The sequence below is a fragment of the Anas acuta genome, chromosome 5, assembly GCF_963932015.1.
Source record: "Anas acuta chromosome 5, bAnaAcu1.1, whole genome shotgun sequence".
Taxonomy (NCBI): Eukaryota; Metazoa; Chordata; class Aves; order Anseriformes; family Anatidae; genus Anas; species Anas acuta.
The window spans coordinates 15,370,229-15,389,308 of record NC_088983.1 but is presented as its reverse complement, the minus strand read 5'-3'; the positions used below and the strand labels follow the sequence as shown (position 1 = coordinate 15,389,308).

At 39.8% G+C, this 19,080-nt stretch overlaps 1 protein-coding gene across 1 annotated transcript in view; it reads right to left on the bottom strand.

The window, feature by feature from the left end:
* DICER1 (dicer 1, ribonuclease III) overlaps positions 1-15,727 on the bottom strand; it is a 69,128-nt gene extending 53,401 nt beyond the window's left edge. Inside the window, exon 1 of the mRNA XM_068682863.1 lies at positions 15,543-15,727. The gene's annotated coding sequence lies outside the window, so the exon portion shown is untranslated. The remainder of the gene's footprint in view (positions 1-15,542) is intronic.
* Positions 15,728-19,080: the final 3,353 nt, after the last annotated feature.

Genomic DNA, 19,080 nt, shown 5'->3' with positions numbered 1-19,080 from the left:
AAAAGATTAGAGGATGGAAGAATGAAATATTATAAACAAAAAAAACAGGTGACATACAACAAACAGGCAATGGACTGAATTTGAAACACAGATTATCAGTATTCTCCCTCCATCACCATCTACAGTTTGAAGTTAAACTATTACTTCTATCCAAATTACGATGTTAATGCTTAATTAAACTATTATTCATGAACTGTTAACAGCTTGAAAATTATTTTCTTGCAGGATCTATGCAATCAGACTGAAGCTCACAAGAGAGCTATGGGGTGAACCACCTTCATGCGAACACAAACGCATTGTAGCATGATTCAAAGCCCTGCAGCATAGGAGGGTAAAAACCACTACTAGGGTTAAGAGAAAGTCCTCTGGGCTGGCATCCTGTGTGTGTACATGTTATGAAGTGGAGTCAGTACCAAGAGGGAGTCAGCCTTCTCTGCAATGCATTATCCCAGCAACCTTATATTTCAAATATATTTCTTTTCTTTTTCTTACTGCAAACACAGCTAGTCAGGAAGCCCAGTACAAACTGCATACTATCTCAGATTGACTCCAAAACAAAATACTTTTAGCATCTGTGCAACTAAGCCTTCTCCATGGAAGTCTGGGGAAAAAAAGAATACTCAGAACACCTCTTTAAATGAGAAGCCAACTGTAAGAACACTGAAACATTTAATAGATTTCACAATTAAAGTCAAATTACTCCATGTAATACTTGCCTTTTTTTTCACGCTACTATTTGAAAACTTACCCATTTAAAAATCACAGTGAACTATATGAAGTAGGATCTGTGAACTTAAGTATATTATTACATCAATATCACAAGAAAATATAGTCAAACATATCGATGAATTTATCTATCATGTGGTCCTTTACTTGGGTAGCAAATTATTTACTGGTAATTATTTAATTTAGCTAAAGGTTACATTTAAGCCTCTCAGGCAAGTGTGTGTTTTGACAGGAAGGCAATTAAGCAGACCTTAGGGCAGGGATTTCTCTTTTCCCCAGCCCAGGGGCAAGCTGTGAGGCAAGTACAGTTCCAAAGCACCAATTATTCTTGCTTATGGTAAGTAAAAGCAGCAGCTGCCCCCTGAATATAACCCCACGTGGGGATTTCAAGCCCGTTATTTGCGTAAACAAAAACATAAATCCTTCCTCCCCATGTGGCAAAAAGTCAAGCTCCCCAAAACACAGGTGTTTGACAGTTTTCTGTTCTTTCTCTGCCAGAACATCCAAAGTTACTAACAGAGTTCTACAATACAAGAGGTCTCTGAAATTACTAGCGTCACAATGCAAAAAAATCTATGGATATCTGGGTTTTTAAGCCATCTTCTACAATTTTCACCAACAGTCTAAATGAAAGTTCAGATCTCATAGCACTGATTATAATATTAATTCATCTATCACCTGAAATTCAATATGGAAATAGTAGGCTTAATAATATGCAAATTAATTTGGGGAAATTAATAGTGCAAATTAACTCATCCTAACGAAACACACAAAATATTGAAGTATTACATACTGATTAGTACATTATTTAATTACATTTTGGGCTTTGTGTTTTTTCATCTGTTTTCCTGAAAAAGAAAAGCTTCTCACTGATCACACTACACGTCTGCATACACTCTTTCCTGGCCAACCACCTGTGGGCACAGTGCTGGAATTTTCTTTTATATGAAGCTGGGATAAAATCAACATTAAGTTCATAAAAATATAGTATAAAGACAGCCAACTAACACTCCCCAAATTAAGAGACCTTTGATGTCTTTTTGCAGTAACGTCTTAATGTTTTCTTGCCTCGAAAACAAAAAACACCCCACCATACCTTCTCAGATGCCAGGGAATCCAATCTCCAGACAGGTATCTTCAGATAGGAGGAAGAAAAGGGGGGACAGGGAGGGTAGGGGAAAGACTTCATTCATTTTAATTTATTTTACTGAAGAAAAAAACAGCATAATCTGTAAGACACTTCTATATGCCTGCCAATTTTTATGTATTTGTTTTAAACAGACTATATAATAATGTCTAAAGGTGTAGGTGAAAACACTCTCTGGAATCTTAAGTGTTTCAAGTGCACTCACATAAAATATGAGGAACAGAATTCCCCACTGCCGAACAAGAATACACGTGCAAAGCTGAACAATATTTTTTTTATCTGAATTACTTTATCTGAACAAATTACCAAATAGAAAAGATCATTAGAAAAGGAAGTAATTTACACATCTGGCTAACCAACTTACTGTGCAAAGCACAAGAAAAATAATTTTTTTTATAAAGCCATTTCTTGCATTAAGAGCTAAGAATCAACGAGGCTAACAATTACCTGGATGATAATCTCAAATCACCAAGTTTAGTGCAAAATCAACATCAAAAAACTTTGCAAACCATGAAGCACTTCACATGGATTCCAGATATTTTGAATTTTCTAAGAACTGAAATAACCTTTCATTTAACAGTAGTTATTACTGCTTTCTATTTGAGTCACACTGAAAACATTGCAACTCTTGTGAAGGCAATGGCTTTTATATCCTACAGAAGGACTGGGTCTCAGCCCTTAAGCAGCTACATACCTGGAATACAACGAACATTGCACTAAAAGCTACAGCATTTTATAGATAACGCTATTCCCTCTGTATAAATATATGCATATAAATCAGAACTTAATAACTTTTACATTATTTACGGTTAAAAAAATTAAGAATAAGACTTCAACAAGTTATAATGAATTAGTGAGTTTTAGTTATTTTAATGCATTGATCACTTTTCAACATTGTCCAAAAAGGCACATATATTTGCTTACTGCCTGGCATTCAAAGAAGCCTTTAAAATTACATTTTAACATTATGAAGCTAGAAGTTTCATACAGTATTTTTGCATCACAGGTTGTTCATAGTACTGTTGGTTCTCAAAAATAACCAGCAACAAGAAACCAATTTAGATAACTTATAAAAAAAATTACTTGATGAAAAGATGGCAATAGGACAGCTCAAGTCCTTAGCAAAGGTAAAGTGGCAAAAAATAGCAGCGCAGGACAAGACATGTTTGTTTTGTTTTAGTCCTGAATCTGAGGTAAGAAAAACTGGAATGGTTTGTAAATATTATCTTGTGCTCTATAACTTCAGGTTTTCAATGAAGAAGAAAAAAGATGTCTTTATTCATCACTTGTCTCAAATAGAATTCTTAGGAGAGTAAATATTGTCTTACCAGTGACTTAGAAAAATAAAAATATTTAAGATGCACAAAACACAACTAGGAACACTTTCTTGTGCACTATGCATGGGATCATAGATGCCTAACAGTAACAAGCTTAAAATTTAAAGCCCCCCTCCTCCTCTAAATGCCTTTCACTCTCTCATTAACTATGAAAGACAGAAGAAGGTCAAACAGATATAAAACCAAACACATCAGTGAAGTTTGGAAGTGCCCTGTTCATCGTGAGGGTTCCCTAACTGCAGTGCTGATGCTGCAAAGCAGCAGTAGCACTCTGAGCCCACGCACACAAATCAGAGAACAGACCTGGTCTGGGGTCAGCCATCTGTGAATCTTCCACAGGAAGAGAATGAATACAAAGTGACAAAGAATTATGCAGATAAAATAGGTATCTGTGAGAGATTTCTTTGTTCATGTGCATGTTAGCAAGTATTTTTGCCTAATGCAAAGTCTATATTATAGGGAAGAATCTTTCTAATCCAATGCAGCATTAGTCCAATTTTTCATGTTAGCTTTGTACATCACAAATACAGTAATGTGTACTTACACTATGCAGTTTACCAAAAAAAGTAACTAAGCTGTTCCTCCTTGCTGAATAATAAAAGAGCTTCAAAAACTTAAATAAGCTGTTTTGCTACTACCTACACAAGTCATTAAAAAAAAATAGGGAAGATAAGCATATATTTACCTTTTACTTCTCAAAACTGGAGTGGAAGCAATCCCTACCGATAAACAAAAGCATTACCCAACTATAAACATAACAGAGAGGTTCCAGATATCAAAGCTATTACTGAATAATGCATCAACTCATTTAGTGATTGAGGCATGTTAGAAAGCAAAATTAAAGGACTTTTGCTAAACAATTCCACTTTTTCTATATTCTTACATAAAGCCATTCAGGGCTGAGAAATAGTGTTTTAAAGCAGTTAAATCCCAGTAAATGGTGCAATTGAGTTTCCGATGTTAGTTTGGGTTCTGGAAGCAATATAACACTGTAGTACTCCACCTGGCAATTAACCCTTCTGCCCAGGGGAGCTCAGAATTAATATATTCATCAAGTTCTTTCAGTTCCAGATCTAGCCTGAATAACAGATACAATATTGCACTGGAAAGACAGACATACCTACAGGATCTTGGTCCACATTCATCAGTTAAATGGAATTTCTCTCCTCTGTAGCACTAAAGCATAGTCCTACAATTCAGTCAGCTGAGAATTGTATTTTCAGGGCAGAACATAAAGATACAAATTCAGAAGAGTTTTTATAAATATAGATAGCTAGATATAAAATTGTAGATTTTGCTCTATTCTCAGTTCTACCTTGCACTGAAGTTGTCAAACCACCTACAATTATGCCTAGTATCATCTGATTGCTGGGGGATAAAGCAAGCACTTTACAGGTTGCTTGATTTCAGCACAATTAAGCAGCTAACAGCAGGTAGTCATCAATAAAAAACTTCAGATTTTTTGTGATTTTGTCAGTTCAGAGGTCTTAGAAAAAGAAAGATCCAAATTCTGTGATGTCCACCCGGCAGCTGCATGAGCAGAGCCTGGACTATCTCCCCTTTCCACTGGTGTCCTAAGCTTCTACTCTGTATATATTAGGACCTACCAAAAAAAAAAAAAAAAAGGCAGCTTAGCAGGTATATTCACTACAGAAATCTTGGAAGCATGGGAGGAAAGACAAGAGAAAAGGTAAGGAGTGGAACGTATCTCCACCATGTTGACTCTGGAGAAAGAAAAAGAGATTCACACATGAATCTCTAATTTGCACTTATCACCATATCATTCTTCCAACTTGGGTTGAAAAAAATCAGTGTTTGACATTTATGACTCATTTTAGGGCAGCACATTGTGGAAACATTCCTCGACACCTTTTGTTATCTGACCCTTGGGCAGCTCTACAAATGCTTCAACACTTTCACTTAACAATGAGTACTGGATGAGGAATATTTTCTTGCCCTTGCTTATCCTCCCCGTGCCCTGCAGATGACCAATTCCATAGGTCAGACTGAGCACACAACTCTCCAGAGGACAATCCAATCCAGACTAAAGAGATCCATGAAGCAGCATGCAAGGGGGTGGAAGGAACAGCAGCTGGAACAAACACAACCTTTTAGGCAGTATCTGAAGAAATGCTGCCAGCATTTAAGTGACAAAGAACAATGAAAGCTCAATCTAGGTATGAAGGAATTAAAGGAAAGAAACAAGTTTCCAGAATAAAAGTAGAAAAACATGAATGCAAGCAAAACTTTCAAGAAGATATGTTCCTTCTCAAATTAAAAAAATACTGAAAGTCAAAAGACACCAAATAAAAGACATTTAAAAGCAAGGGAATAATACACATTAAGGCAGAATAATTATTCCACCACAACATCCCAATACAGCAGGTCTGATTAAATCCACAGCATTAACACCCCTTAATTCAATATCGACTTTTACTAGGAAACTTTAAATAATCAGTTAAAAACTCATTTAGATTTTGAAGTTTCCTTTGAAAGGATTACTCCTTTATTTGATATTAATTACCTGGGTCTACAACTGATGAATATGAACCTCCAATAAGTTAGGAGGGTACTGTTAGCACTATTATTAACATTTCCTTCATTTACCTTGTTAATTGGTCTATTCCATTATGCAGAACAGCTTGTTTGTCTGCCTATTACACATATTGTGGTGTATTTACAAAGAACTTAGAACTCACTTATATACAAATTATTTTAAAGCATTATTAAACACAACTTTATGTAAATACTTACATATAACTGGCTTTTAATTTCACTGAATAATAATTTGATTTTATCACCTATAGCTAATGAGCTGACTGATTTGAGTGGGCATGAAGAGATGCACCAACATGCTGCAAGAAGAAAACTGAGTGGTATGACTTTCAGAATGATTTACGCAGATGTAATGCCTAACTTTCAGTGGAGATTTGAAATGTTTTCCACTTCTTCCTCTGAATTGCTTTCTTAACTCTAAAGGAGACAAAGCTGAGGAAATGTGACTTCTCTTTAGCAAACAGATTAATTACAATACCTTTCTTGCATAAGAAAAATCAAAAGTACTGTTATTTAGAACAAATGCAGAGATTAGTTTTACTACTTTAAATACTTAGACCAACATCTGCTGAACGTGGAATACAATACTGACGCTCAAGCTCTTTTTTTTCTAACTACATATAATGTATACAAAAGATGGCCATTTTCAAAATTTACAATTTGAGCTATTTCAGCACCTTCCAAACATACACTAAAACTGAGGAAAAAAACAACCTGTAGATTTCAGCCTTTACTATCTGTAATAAGGAGTTTTGAAATGAAATTGTTACAGTTACTAGAACTGTGACACTGCTGGGCAGATAAGACCTTAGAGAAAGTGATTCTAATCAATCAAGGCAATGAAGTTAATTTGGAAAGTATAAGTGAATTAAACCCTTACAGGCAAGCTGTCACTGAGGAGAGCGACCCTACTACTTTTCTTCAATTAGGATTAAACACAGAACATATGCAGGTTTAACACATCTTACTTTCACCAGTGGTATTTCATTTTAGCTCTCAAATACTCTCATGCAAGTCCGTGTCTGGTCGTACAGTCAAAGTTTTCTAGAATACATACAAAGGAAACGTGATATCCCTGGTATGGAAATATGAAGTGTCTCCTGTATTTTTGTCATCACTTCTCTTCCATTTTCACTCAGTAGTGAGACAAAACACTATCCTCTTGTCAGCTTAACACACATTGAACAGGGACTGTCATACATACAAGAACATCCCTCTTGTATTCACTCTTCAACCCACATGCTGCCTCCAACTCTGTCTAATGCCAGCATAACCATTTCCAGGTAATTTGTGACCAGATCTAGAACATAACAGTAATAAAATCACACAGAAGAAAGCTGTTTCTTAGATGAAGCAGTTTCCCTAATACATCACACAGCTTCAGAAATGCTTGCACTCAAAGCCTCATAGCAAGTTCCATTGAGACACACACATTTCCTTCCTAGGCAGAAATGGCAAATCAAATGCATATCAAACTACATACAGCCTGGCATACATGAGGAGCCTATGCACCTCAGATGCTTAACTGGAAAAAGGATTTACTGTTTTGAGTATTACCTCCATGGTCATGCAACACCTAGTTAGAATAAAAAGTATAAAATATTTATTTTCTTTAAAAGTTAAGTTTTCGACATTTGTCTTTTTAGTTAACCCTCTAGACAGTATCGTTACACCAACTGCAAATACTCCTATATTAATTATTGTCTACAATTTCAAATGAAAATTATACATAGTGTAATGATATTCTGAGTAGCATGTCTGTTAATTGAAACTGATAAATACTCTTTACCCCATAAACCTAGTAGGATAGAAAAGTTTAGCACCTACTTTAATTGTGGAAAACCAAAGAGTGAAAGTCACTCTTTGTTTTTCTGGACATTCTTGCTTAGAGTTTTGATGCATCTTATCTGTACTATCGCCAGTAAATTTCATGCGTTTTTTTAAAAACTGCAGTCAGTGTTCACTCCTAAACCAAGAGTAACTCAGAAAAACACAGCCTGGATAACTTGTATAGCCTAATCTCTACCTTCCATCTAGTTTTACAGATCATTACTCAAATTGAGGGAAAAAAAGAAAAATCAGAAAGTTTTCCTGGCTTACAGAAGTGACTTGCCTTTTCCAACTTCTTCAACCTGTTAATTATGTGAGAAGTTCAGAAGTATTTAAAGATTTATGTCGTAGATAGTGTGGGGTCCTAAAGCTTTGATTTCAGACTAAGGATTACAAATCTCTATCATGCTGACAGTAAACAGGCTAGATTTTTGTATTAATAAATAGATAGATAAAGTCAAGACAACGTTTTGCCCTTCCCTTGCTGAAACCTAACCACTCTGTTTCTAAAAGCTCCTAAGGCTAACCAGACAAAGATTAAAAAAAAAATAAATCCAAGTTTCAGAAGAATGTGAAACAGCGTAAAGGAAAACACTCATCTTCAAGTTATTAGACTTTGATTTGTATTTAATTTTACTACTGTCCTGGAATACACAATCACTGTTTGATGAAAACAGGAAGAGATGTTCTAAAACTTAAGCCACTTTCTTTAATAGCTCCTGAATTACGGAATCATCACTCTATACTACCACTAGATAGAAGTGACAGGTTTTATACAAGCCATAAGTTTGGACTTGAGTTTTCCAAAGCTAATAAGCTACAGCACAGGTGTTCCATCTTGCTACCATTTTCTGGTGGTATTATCTTTGTTTAAAAGCTGCTGAAACCTCAGAATATTATTCAGTAAAGAAATGTCATTAAGTGGAGGTTTGAATCCATTAGACTTTCCACACCATAAGCTTTCACACCCCACGCTCCCCCTCCACCTTGGCTCATATCCTATATTCACCCCAGCTGATTTTCTACACAAAACCCACACAATAGCTATAATAATGCATCCAATTATAACAGTTAAGAAAAGTGAGAAAGTGGAATGTTGAAAAAAATATGAAACAACTTTTAATTAACATGTGAGAAATCAATATTCACACAGAATGGAAGTATTCACTGATTCAGTAGGGAAGACAATGAAGTGGAGGGTAGTATTTTGGGATGAGACCTCATGAGACCACCAATCTAATCCCGTGGCAACCTAGTGCTAGATGGAAGAACCCCACTCTTCTCACTGCTCCTTCCCTTCTTTGAACAGCTGTGGCATTTCTCTAACTTGGAAAAAATAGTTCAGCTCCCTAACCATGTCATTTTTCTCCTTTACCTAGGCAAGCTTGTGCTTGCTGAACCAGCAGAAATCAAGTGTGTGGGGGTGTCAGATGAGTATTAGAGCTGGCATGAGGAGACAGTTGTCATCCGTTTTGACAGCCATCATATGGTCTATGTGACAGAAAACAAGCAAATTGGGTTCAAGAGGTTTTTGACTGTCACTCAAAAAAGAGAGACCAACTTCTTTATTGCCAACTGTTGCTGACCTGTGCTACACTAAATGACAAGAAACCTAAAATTCCAGCAACAAAACTTCTTGCTCTGCAGTTCAAAAACACTTAATTGAATGCAACAAAAGAAAACATCAAGTGGCAGCAAACAGCAGTAACAGAATGACCAGATATAAGACTTCTAACAACTGTTAATAGCTGGCAGTCAATGTATACATTAGTAGCATTATTGGCACATTACTCCAAATGCTTGCCAGAAATCACCACCTGCTTCATCATTATGCCAGTCACTACATGCCCTGAAATCATCCAGCAGTTTGTTGCATGCCCTCACCCACTGAGATAAAACACAGTTCGTGGACAATTTCACGGATTTTGTTACTGAAAACTCATCTTCTATTCTATGTAAGTAACACAGGCTTAAGAAGACCACTTTCCAGAAAGTTCAGTATTAATCAAGGCAGGTTTCACATCTCAATCTCTACACAGCAGAGCATTAACTAGGCAAAGATTACCATAGGGAAAATTACTCATCTCCTAGAAGTTGATTGTATGTCTTTCAAAGACCCAGGGAGCTCATAAATGTTTTTGGCATTCTCCCAGTCTTTTTTCAATGAACAACTTCAAGGTAAAAATGCAGGCCTAGGTTGTACATTACCTTCATAAAACCTACACCTCCTCCTCCGGAGCTCTGTCTGTGTCAGCTCAAGCTCTTTCCTCTCAAATCCCAGGACAGGAATTGTGTAGCGCACATTCTAGTCACACTTCTTCAGAGAAAGATTTCACTAAACTGTAGTCTTTCTGATTATACAGTAAACAAATCAACTGATGTATTCAGCATATAATCATATGGACTTGAATAGCTGAGTATACATTTCTTAATTATTTATAATCCTTGAAAGCATACAAATATGCAACTTTCTCTTGCAGTGCCAATTACAGCTTTCTATGTTTCTTCAGTGTCAAAATAAGTCAATTCAGGAGGCTCACATTGACAGAGTTCATTATTATTTAAAGCAATGAAGAAAGGAAAAAATTCATTACAAGTAGTAAAAAATTAAAATGAGGTCCCTGGGATCCTGCTGAATTTTCCCAAGCGAATAGAAAACACAGGCCTTGCTTAGAATAACTGTAGAAATAATGAGAAAGAGAAAAATAACCCCCAGGCTCTTAGTAACATGCTCGTGTCACTGTCGTCTTACAGTCTCTGCCATTCAGGTTGACTCCAGGTTGAAACTATTCATTTCCTCAGGTCAATTCTCTCCTTGTTTAGCACCACAGAAACAGGAAAGCATTAGTAGTAAGAACAATAAATAAGTACGAAATACACAGATCCTCCCAGGGACTCATACAGCACGTGGCAGAAACAAGGTTTCTAATCAAGTTATGTTTTTCAAGTGGTGTACTTTTTCATGCCCATTATTCACCTTCACTAGTCAGCTTCTAAGGCCTTGGAGATCATTTTGATAGTACTAAGTCAGACAGCAATAGTAACTAAAAGTGATCTTCAGTAATGGGAGGGGCATGTGCTGTCCGCCCCAAGTCTTTCCAAGAGATCATATCACTTCCTGATTAATAACTTCACAGAGCAGATCACCAATACAGGCATTTAACTTCAGTGCCATGGTGGCAAAAGGTTGTAGGTAACCAGAGGGAAAAAAAAAAAAAAACAAAACAAAACACCGAGGCTAAAACTCAGTTGTATTGAATACATTTGCTTTCCCTTATGTCCTCTTCCACAAAGAAAAACCTACTAGCTAGTGACCATGAAGTTGGCAAGGCAGACAAATTTGGCCACTCAGAAATACAAAACTTAAGTGAGGAACTAAGAGTCTCACTTGAGAATAATTATACTTGGTCATCTTTAACAATAAGGATGTTAGCGCAGAGATGATTGAACTTCTATAAAGCCAGAACAAGTCAGCTTAAATGTATCTAATTCTCCTAATGTACAAAGGAGGAATACAAACATCTAGTAACTGTCCTTGATTTAAGCACTTGAAAGTTAAACTCTGGGGATGGGCCAAAAAGGGAGAGATACCTGAATCTAGACCACTGCAGATCACCTCTAGAAGTTTCTAAGCATCAACTATGAAGCAGACTTAGATTGTTCACTTCTTCTTGAAGAAAGTACACAGCCAAAAGAGCCCGCAACAGTTACAAGAAAGCTGTAAGAAACTTGATCTAGATTACAGGTGAGGGAGGGAGGCTGTTGCAAATGAAAGAGAAACATGAATTGCAAAGTTGGTCAGCCCACACACGTTTGCATAGCCAAATCAGCTCAATGGAGTCAAACAAGTTAACTTCAGAAAACAACAACCTGTATTTGCCTCTCTTCCTATGGGGAATAGACATTTATGTTATCAGCAAGTAGGTCTAAAACTCCAGCCAGCTTTCATAAAGATTATTTTTTTTAATCATTAAGTCTTGAATTTTCAAGGAGACAATGTTTACTGCTACCCAGTCAGGTTTTAGTATCTCTGCTGAGGAAACTCTACATGGGTTGACATTTTATCAGGAATAAGAGACTCCAAAAGAGAGACAGGCAAAGGAAATCAGGTCTTAATTTTTAACAGTAAACATTGGGGATTTTCTTGTGTACACAAATGGTAAAGAAAAAATAGAAAAGAAACAAGGACACTTAGTGATTCACAAAAATACTCTAAAAACCCACAATGCCAACTGAAATAGTCCCAACCTGTCCACCTCTATTCCCAGCAGCCATCCCACTGCATCTCAGACACAAACATACTTATTTGGTGAACTCAGTTAAGGAACTGATCCTTTATGAATGACACAAAAAGATGCAAAACACGGGCAGGAACTGATTATTACACCTTACATGGCAGCGTTTGCAGTGCTACGTGATGGACATAAACAGAAAAAAGCAGAGCAAAGTTTTTCTACAAGACTCTTGAATTTGCAAGGATGAAGAGAATGATTTTGGTTCTATTGCCTTGGTCAGAAGGGACTAACCTGTCCCACTGGTCAGTCAAAAAAAAACAAAAAACTGCAGATTCATGTATATGCAGCTACATAAAAGCCACAACAACAGGTACAAAAGACCCCAGACTTCAGTAGTTGCAAGGAAAAAATGCAAGGAAAAGTTGGAGAATATTGCTCTTCCTTCTTTTCCCACCAGAGAAGGACATTTCAACGTCTCCAACATTCCTGCACAAAAGCTGTGTAACTGTGCAAGTAAAATCACTAATGTTAGCTTCAGTTCTCCACTTCACAAGTCCAGACACCGCAGCAATTTAAAGGTAAGAAATATCAGGGAAAAATTCTTTAACTAACCCAGCCTGCAGTAAAGAGCAGAAATAACAACAGAGTTTGAGATACACTGTTTAAGTTCAAAGTTGAGTATCTGTGACATCAGAAGGTAAGGCATGGAAGAACTATCAAAACCAAGAGTTCACCTCACCTAACAGGGTATCAAAGCATACTTTAATAAAGTTGCATGCTGCTGTGTCCCATAGATTCCATCTGTTAGGTTATTTAATGGCATTCCTACACCTGCCCTTCCCCTCAAATGTTCAGCACAGCTTGAACACCAAAGCTTTGAATTCAAACCAAAGATTGCAGTAACTTCAGCTAAAAAGTGAAGTTTTAGTTTTTACTCTGTATCAGGATTCTCTTCTGGCTTATCACAATCCATACAGAAGGCATGAAAGGCCGAAGGATGAAGAAAGAAGTCTGGATGGAGTGAAGAAAGCATCATTTTCCTTTACTTATTATTTGCCTTCAAGATAGCATGTTCAAAAAGCACATCACACACAATTATACAGAGGTCACTGCTCTGTACAGTACTACAATTACCCTTTTACTTAACTTAAAGGGAGCCACTTCTGAGGAAGGGAAGCTGGGAGTCAGAGGGTGTAAAATAATTTCTGTGCTATCAGTATGAAGAAATTACTACTGAAATACAAAGGTGATGGGACGCAGATGGTCAGTAGCTACACAGTGAGCCATTACGACAGGAGGGAAGTGGAGCACAGCAGCCACCTCACTGCTCTGCCAGCAACCTATCAAGCTCCATATCCGCAGTTTGTACCACACCAACTGCACGAAAAAAAAAAAAGAAAACTAGATTTTTCTCTCCAGTAATTATGAAATAATGGTATAACCCATGTCCAAATATGTTTTGATGCTTGATAGATTAGATTAGGCCATAAATAAAAGTAGTCTGTAGTCTTAGCACTACAATGCTCATCACTCTATAATGCTCGTCCTTAAGGGTACAATCCTTTCTAAAAATCTTCTTGAACTCTTGCTCTCACTCACATTCTACAGCTTACCCAAAGAGAAAATAAGTCAACTCCACGTTCACCATATCCATTTTACTAAGTTGCTCCTTGCTTTACTAAAAAGGATAAATATGCTTTTTTTTCCCCAGTAATTTGCATTCAGTTACAGATCAATGCACATACAGAAAGTGTACATGGGCAAAGCACCAGTAGTCAAACTCTATAATAAGGTGCACCTGAAGCAACTTTGTGTCAAGGAAAAAGGACCTCACAATTTTTTGAAACAGGAATTGTATAGAATACACAAAAGTGATGTTCTTTGTTTGTTTTTTTAAACTGTAGACTCTGCTTTTTTTCTTCCCCTAATCTACAGGGCATTAAGATAGATCTCAGAAGCAAAGTATAACTCCTATAAAAAGGTTTGTATGCTATGTCAGATAAAGTATCTTTCCAGCTTGTTGGCCTCCTTCTGCCAGTATCCAATGGAGGACATATACAAAGGTGTATAATAGTAAGGGAAGCCTTGAATTTAACTTCACTGACCAGTCACCTTGATGTTTGCTGAGTCTGAGAAGATATTTCTGTGTTTGATAGTTTCTCCCTCTCCCCTACAACTTAACTGTTTCATTTTTCAAGCAAACTTTTGGCATTCCTAATATGATGCACCAGGTATTTTAGTTACCCATGATATAAAGCAGTGATTCCTTCCATTTGTTTTAAATCTGTAAACTACAGTAACCTTTCAAAAACTTTTTTTTTTCAAAAAGTTACTGCACAATGCCCCTTACCTCTCCTCTGGGGACTCTTTCCCCAGGTGAAAAGTCCTAGTCAACTTTACTGCTACCTTTTGGTTTTTTTTAGCCTAACACTGCCTTTTTGATGTAGAAAAGAGAGACAAGAAAGATCCCCAAACTGCATTTAGCATTAAATATATGGCCAAACAAGGAATTAAACTGTCATAATGATGCCAGTTTATTTTCATTTAATTCTTAATTCCAACTTTTTTTTTTTAATAAACTTTTTGATTGGTGAGTACTGGGCTGACACTTGCACAGAACTGAAGTATCACCAAGACACTTTCATAAACAGCAGTAGCTAATTCACAGCTTGGCACTTCTGAATACAGAGGCATATACTTTTTAACCCAATGCATTAATAAATAATGAAGTAGCAGTCCAATGATTATATACACATAATCACCTTCCAGTTGCAAACTTCCAGGAATATCTCCAAACCTTTTGTAGTTATGAAGACTACAACATATCCTGGAGACACAGACAAGGGGAAGGTTGCTCCTCATTGCAAGATTTAGAACAACTGTGGCATATTAGAAATCATTCCAGTTTGTGTCTATATCAACTGGTTACAAAAAAAAACCACCACACACTCAACTTACCAAAGATATACATGCAGCTTGCACTTCAACACAGCACCCAGAATGGTTTGTACAGCAAAACAAAAAGCATAAGTTAAGATAAAGAAAAGAGTGTCTAGAAAGTTATTCTGTTTTGATTTTCCTTTTTCCCTTGTTCCTTTAAAAGTGGTCATCACCATCAAACCTACAACTTGCAGCGCTTTAGCTCACAGCATAACTTGACGTCCAGTATCTTAATGTAAAGATTGCTGATACCTTGTGACCTGAAGTGCCAAACACGACTGCTGGTACCTCATAACGTAGAGTGCCAAACAACCTCCAGACTCTCAGTATTTGAAGTTTGCTGAACTGGTGATTTAGTTTTTGGAAATAACGATTTATGAGGGACGATAACACACCAAGAACCCCCCCAGATGTCAGTACCACCGCGCATTTCCTACTCCTTCACCCCTATTTCCAGTTTTACCCCCGGCACCAACCAACCCCGGCGCAGAACTACGCCTTTTTCCCCTCCTGGCCTTTCTCAGCCCCGCACCACGCGGCACCAGGCACGCCTTCGCCGCCCTGCCGCTACATTTCCCTTCTACCAGCGCTCGGGGAGGAGAGGAGCGGCGCGGGGCCGTGCTGCGGGCACGGCGCCTCACGCAGCGCCCCGGAGCGGCGCCCCCTGCCCCCTGCCCCCCGTCCCCCTCACGCAGACAAAGCCGCGAGGGGCCGGAGCGCGGCCCCCGCCTCACGCACCCGCGGGGCCGGGCCGCGGCCGCCATCTCCTACCTGCCGTGACGGGAGGCGGCCCGGCGCGTCCCCCCGCTACAGGCCGCGTCTCATTGTGCCGCCGCCGCCGCCATTTGCCCGCCGCCGCCGCGCTGCCCCCGGCTGTCAGGTTCCTCCATTCACCTGGGCCCCCGCGCGGCCGCCTCCCCCTGCCTGCCCCCCCCCCCTTCCTTACGCCGCCGGCCCTACGCAAACGGAGCACCTCCCCCGGCCCTCCCGCCCATACCAACGGGGGCCGCCCAACGCCCGCGACGCAAGCCCGCTCCGAGAATTCCGCCCTGCGCAGCTCGCACGCTCCCCATCGCCGCGCTGTGAAAGGAGCCGCGCGATTGGCGGCGGGAGGCGGGTAAAAGGTGAAAGGTTCACCGACCGGCCAATCCGCTCGCGGGACACGGCAGCTGCCGGGGAGCCGCCGGGTGGTCCCGGCGCTCACGTGTGCGTGCCCTCCCCTCCCCCCGCCGGAGCACCGCGAGGCTCTCGGCCCCGGCTGCTCCGCCCCCCCCTCCCCGCTCCTGCCTTGCGCATGCGCGCGGGCGGGGCTCGCGCGCGCGGCAGGCGGTGGCGTAGCGCTGAGGCGAAGGGCGGCAGCCGCCATTTTGGCGGGGTTGGAGGCAGCTGGGGTCGCGCTGTGGTGTTGGGGTTGTAGGGTGGGGAGGTGGTGTAGGCCGCCTGCAGGGCGCTGCTCTTTCCTCTGGGGCAGGAATGGTCTTGAAGAGTTGAATGTCACTCAACAGGAGGCAAAAAGCAGTCCTTGATGACTTCGATCAGTCTCAGGGCACAGCAGCGCTTCACCTCCAGTGCTTCTGTGTAGTGAAATTCCACTTATCCATACACACAGGTGGTCAGAGTGTCCTTTCTGCTCATCAGGGAGCTGGCACCAACAGCCCTTGCTGGTGCTAGGCCAGAATGGAGAAGAAGAGAAAGGGCCACTGGAGGCGATTGGGTCCATCTGTGCTCCCTCAGCAGCATCTCCTTTTGCCATTGCTTGGGACAGCGTTGACTAGCTGTACCATTGGTCTCCAGTCTCTTGTCAGCACTCACTTGAGTGACATTACAAGCTACAAATATATTAAAAAAAAAAAAAAAAAAAAAAAAAAAAAAAGCTTTTGGATGAAACAGCTGATCTAGGATAAATGGGGTAAATAGGGTAAATGAAAAATTAATAATGCTTGATGCACAGACAGGAATGCAATTTCTCTTGCACCTCATGCTGCTGTTTTCCAGCTTTTATTTCTTTGTCACAATTGACGTCAATAGCTTCAAGTCCTTGGAAAACTGAGAGGGAAATTACAAGATAATACAAAGCCTTGAATCTACCTAACTTACCTAAACAGGGCTGCAGTGCAACAAGACTGCCAAATATTACCTGATGTAGCAAAATGTTTGGTTGTAAGTGTGAGGAACTGGTCAGTAAGGTAGGGCACAGGATTGAAATGTATTGCTTGAGCGGAACTAGCTCATTGGAGTTTCCTTACTGTTCATTGTAATTTCAAATACAATGATTATTTTAATTTCCTAGTGCCCACCTCCCATGGCATCATCTGCCAACATCATTCTGTTGGTGACTGGTGAGAAGACTGAACCTTCTTCACAGAGATGAAGCTAATAATCAAGCCTCCAGGCTTGATTACGGCATGACTTTGATCCATAGCTGCAGCCCAGGCCAGAGAGATGCATAGGAAAATAATCATAGAATCACAGAATCATTAAGGGTGGAAGAGACCTCCAAGATCACCTGGTCCAACCATCATCCTACCACCAATGTCACCCACTAACCCATGTCCCTAAGCACCACGTCCAACCTTTCCTTGAACACCCCCAGGGATGGTGATTCCACCACCCCCCTGAGCAACCTGTTCCAATGCCTGACAGCTCTTTCTGAGGAGAAATGTCTCCTCGTTTCCAACCTGAAGCTCCCCTGGCGCAACTGGAAGCCATTCCTTCTAGTCCTATCACCAGTTACCTGTGAGAAGAAGCTGACCCCCAGCTCCCCATACCTTCCTTTCAGGTAGCCGTAGAGAGGATAACTCTTATACATTCAAATGTGGAGTTTGAAAGTTCCTCGGCCTAATGTAAATTGAAGTAGATCAACAGAGAGCTGAAATGCAGTAATCACATCCCATTTTTGTCTGATCTTATCCCCACATAAATGGCAGTCATCAGTTACTGTAGGGTTGGAGCACAAAATTGCAGCTTCACTCTTGAACAACTGTGTCTGAAAGTGACCTTGAAAAAGCTGTATCTGGCTCACTGACAAGCCTCTACCTGCTCAACACGTTGTGCTCACCCTTTGCAGTTCCAGTCAATGTTTTCAACGTCAACACCAGCTGTTAAGATTGTCCTGGTGCTGTCCATGGATTTAATAGCTCAACTTTTTTACCTTGGTGCCCTCTTCTTGGGGTTCATTTACATTATCAACAAATGAATTGTTGACCAACAAGAGAGGTTTTGGTGGTTGCTGTTTTATCTTCTGAGCATGGTAAAAAGAACCGTGCCAAAGATGGAAGTAAACAGTGCAAATCTTTACTGACAACAGCAACAGTTTGACTTGGTCACATTTTGTCTGCTAAATGCAAAATTCAGCTTTCCTGTTTAACTTTTCTTCCCTGTCCTTCCCTCACAAGTGTCCAAAAACCCTTAATTTTCCACAGTTTTCCTACTCTTTGTGCAATAAAAAGATGTGTATTTACCATACCTTATCACAGTGATGGGATACACACATTTAAAGCTCTGAACAGGCCTACCTACAGCACTGATGGTGAGTGGCCAGATCTATAGACTGCCCATACAAATCACCACACCAGTGATGTAAAGATATAGCCGCATCTGGACGATGTGGTCATTTTTGTGGCAGGAAACCTTTAAATAACGTAAATATACACAGCTGGCCCCATTCTGCCCACTCCTGGCACCTCCTTTCCACAGTGGATGGGTTTAGTTTCGTGCTGTGTTTCACTGATCCTGTCTGCCCCACAAGACACTGCAATGCAGTTACACTTGTGTTAGTCCAGGTAGGAAAGTCAGGACTATCCTAAGATCACACTTTCTGACAGAGGGACTGGAGATCATCCTTGTTGCCTAATGAAGATGGTAAATGCAGTAGAAAGCCGCTTCCCCCTTTTTAGTTGGGCTGAATGCAATGGGTATACAGCAAAGGGTCTGTCACCAGAGATCCAGCTTTCCTCATCCATCTGCACTCTGCCGGGGACTTACCGCTTCCTTAGTATGACTGTTTGTGCCCACTAAATCAGTATGAGGAGATAAAGGTAACCGGAACATGCTGAGGTTCATTTAAACCTCTGTGAAATGATTTCAGATGAAAACTGACAGAGAGGCCTATGGTTTTACCACATTGTTTCCTTTACCTAGCTCAAACCTCAGTTGTTCTTTAGAGCATGTCTTTTGTAATGCCCATATTATTAAATGTCACAATATTAAGCATTTTTATACCATTGAAGGGGCACCCTTCTGTTTTTTATGGATGGAAGAATAATTATATCCCATGACAAAACCTTAGGAAGAGGAGCAGCTGTTCAGC